The sequence below is a fragment of the Colobus angolensis genome, unplaced genomic scaffold, assembly GCF_000951035.1.
Source record: "Colobus angolensis palliatus isolate OR3802 unplaced genomic scaffold, Cang.pa_1.0 Scaffold24, whole genome shotgun sequence".
Classification (NCBI taxonomy): domain Eukaryota; kingdom Metazoa; phylum Chordata; class Mammalia; order Primates; family Cercopithecidae; genus Colobus; species Colobus angolensis.
In genome coordinates, this window is record NW_012115599.1 from 2,927,199 (window position 1) to 2,930,410 (window position 3,212).

At 53.8% G+C, this 3,212-nt stretch overlaps 1 long non-coding RNA gene across 1 annotated transcript; it reads right to left on the minus strand.

Annotated features, from left to right (window-relative positions):
• Nucleotides 1–875: 875 nt before the first annotated feature.
• LOC105514075 lies at nucleotides 876–2,963 on the minus strand. The gene is made up of 4 exons (XR_001002124.1): nucleotides 2,655–2,963; nucleotides 2,470–2,532; nucleotides 1,271–1,383; nucleotides 876–1,035 (listed from the first exon to the last, which is right to left on the minus strand). It is a non-coding gene; the product is annotated as an uncharacterized LOC105514075 (long non-coding RNA).
• Between the last annotated feature and the right edge of the window lie 249 nt (nucleotides 2,964–3,212).

A 3,212-nucleotide genomic window follows, 5' to 3' on the forward strand; every position in this document is an offset into this window, starting at 1 on the left:
ACTTTCAAAATGCAAGAGTGAGGAGCTGAATGACAGCCCGTGTTGGGTGACTGTTGGGCCTCTGTAGGAAGGCACTGGCCACTATCCAAGGCCTTCTAGAGGTGGTAGCCTAGGCAGCCTGTCCTCTTACTCTAAGATGCTGCTAGGAATTTATATCTATATCTACTGGAAACAGTTCTCCAGGAGCTGTTGCACATTCTTTGAAATATTTGTCATCTAACAAATGTTTATTGAGTTCCTACAATATGCCAAGCTGTGAGTCAAACAGACTCGAACAGTCGGTCCACTGGAGATGGCCAACCTTCCCAGGACAGTCAGAGTGATACACGATCAAGGCCGGAACCCCGGAGTTTGATCTTTGGGGTTGGGAGGAGCATTCTACCTGGTTGTTTACATGTTGCACACCCCAGGGGATAAGTTTAAGTATCTGATTTTTTTTTTTCCTGGCTAGAAAACAGCCTCTGAAAATAACTCCCCTTAAAGAAATGCTTTTTACGAAGTCTCCATGGTCCTGGAATAATGAAACACCAAGAAAGGGAGTACAGTGCCTTGTGTTGGTTTCAGTTCGCTTACAAAACAAAACAAAACAACCCCAAACAAACATGCAGACCCCCACCTTGGAAGTGTGTGTGTGTGTGTGTGTGAGACCTGTGTTTGTAAATGCGTGTGATGTGAACTAATTTCATCAACTTTTAAAATAATGACTTTTACTTTTTTTTTTTTTTTTTTAAGAGACAAGGTCTCACTCTATAGCCCATGCTGGTTGCAGTGACACGATCACGGCTCACTAAAACCTTCTACTCCTAAGCACAAGCTATCCTCCGGCCTCAGCCTCCTGAGTAGCTAGGACCACAGGCGGGAGCCACCACACTCGCCTAATTTTTTATTTTTATTTTTTTGCAGAGACAAGGATCTCGTTATGTTGCCCAGGCTGGTCTGGAACTCCTGGCCTCTAGGGCTTCTCTCCCTTTGGCTTCCTAAAGTGTTGGGATTACAGGTGTGAGCCACTCCGCTCTGCCTTTTTTTTTTCTTTTTCTTTTAAAAGGAAAACTTGCATCTGAGAAAAAAATTCTAAGCAGCACAAAAGATTAGGAAATGACTAGTAGGTGTCTCTCCAGAATCTCACCCCCATCCCTAGAAGCTCAAGCTATCGTCTCATCTCACTCTCCGGCTGTAAAAATGAGATTAAGTCGCTCTGTCCGCGGTTCTTCCTGCCTGCCCGCCTCGCCAGCGCCTGGCGCTGGCTCCCGGCGGAGGATCTCCTGCTTACCTTTCCTGCGCCCTCATTGCGCGCCAGCCACGTGGGAGAGTGCTTGCTTCCCCACAGCGTCGCCAGCTTAGCTTGTTGCCGAAGATTTTGATCTCTGTGCGTCCGATGGGTTTCTTAAAGAAACACATGAATTATGCTAGGGAAACAAGAGGAAGCAAGAGAAGGGCAGAATGTTTGAGGCAAGAGACGGTTTGCTTGGGTCCTAGGGCGTGCGAGCGCAGGCTAGGGACAATGCGGGGCAGGTGTGGCCTGAGCTCCAGATCACACCTGCACTCAGAGGTGGGAAGCCCTCATCCCAGTCACAGGCGGCGGGGCGGCGGGGTCAGCGGGAATTAGCGCGCCGGGGCCGGGGCAAGGGATTGCCGCGGGGCGAGAGTTCGGAACGGGATTAGCGGGTTCAAAAGCAGGTCAGGGAGAGCTAAGCAAGGCGACGAGGTCCGCGCGAGGTCAAGGTCCCCGAGAGAGGCGGGTTCCAGGCCGGGCTCGGGAAAGGCAGCGGGCATTGGGATAGCTGGGAGGCTGCATCGGGAAGACCGAGTTCCGAGCGCGTGGAGGGCTCGGCCAGCTTTCGAGCGTAGGCCGCGTCCTCTAACGGCCTGGGGGCGCCGACACCTCTGACCATGGGCCTTGGTCAGGAGGAATGAGCGAGCGGCGAGGTGAACCCGGGTATGAGTGCGCGGCAGCTTCAGTGAATGTATCCGAGGTCGTGAGGCGCGCGCGCGCCGCATATCTGCAGAACCGGGTTTATCTATTCGTCTTTTACATCGTAATCCTGTTTCCTTTTATTTTTATAACACTTTTTTTTTTTCTGGCAAGGAAGATCATCTCTTAGGCAAACAAACAGTCAAAAAAACTGCACTGAACAATGCAAAGAAATGTTCTTGTCAAGAGTCAGTCTCTTCCCCGTCCCCTGGCACCTGTGGCCTCCCTGCGGAACAGATCCCAAAGCGTGACACCTTCTGTGTAAAAATCATGGCAACCCACACTCCACCCTTCTGTGTGTCCTGCACATGCACCAAGGGAGAGCTGGAAGGACAGCCGAGGGACACACGCTCTTCCAAGAAAGAAATAGGTTTTGGGGTGTGTGTGTGTGTCTGAGCCCCTGACTTGAAGTTACTGGAGAAGGTATTCATATATTATTTGGGTTCTCTCTTAAGGAGCTCTTGGGTTCTCTCTTAAAGAGCTCATGGGGAACACACGTGGCGGTACTGTGGGATGCGAAGTGGGCGCCTCACTCGGAAACCCTGGCCTTGGTGGATGATCTAAGAAGAAGAAGAAAAAAAAAAAAAAACCCAGACGGATACATGGGCACTTTCGGAATCGCTGGGTGCAGGCCGCCCGGCCGCCGTCGCCATCTCCACCGTTCACTACTCCAGGCACCTGCCTCTCTTCCCCAGCCATGGCCTTTAGGTCTCCCTTCCCGCAGATGTCGCCTGGAGAAATGAAGCCCGGATGCTCAGGCGCGCGGCGTGGTATCCCCAAGCCCGGGACTTCTGTTTTGGGTCTGGTTGATTTTCCACGGAGAACCGAAGAGTCCGCTCCGCAGGGCGAAGTTTGCAAGTCCTTGAGGGAGCTGGTGACAGGGGCTGGGGCGTGAGTGTGAAAGGGCAGGAAGGGAAGGAGAGGGGAGAGGGAAGCCGGCTGAGAAGTGGGGGAAGCCGCGGAAGCCAGGCGCGCGGGAGCTGAGGCGCGGGAGCCGGGTCAGGGGAGGGGAGGGCTGGGACCAAGGCGAGGGGCGGGGCCGGAAACGGGCGGGCGCGCGCCCCAGACAAAGCGCGGCCGGGTCGGCGAGGGCTAGATGCCCTCCCTGCAAGGTCTCCCGAACCTTCGCTCGGCCATCGGGCTGGTTGTGGTGGGGACGCGCAGGTTGCTGGTGGGGAAGCCAGTCCAAAGGGATCGATCGCTGGAAAAACCCCACGCATTCAACCCAAACGGCCTTCTG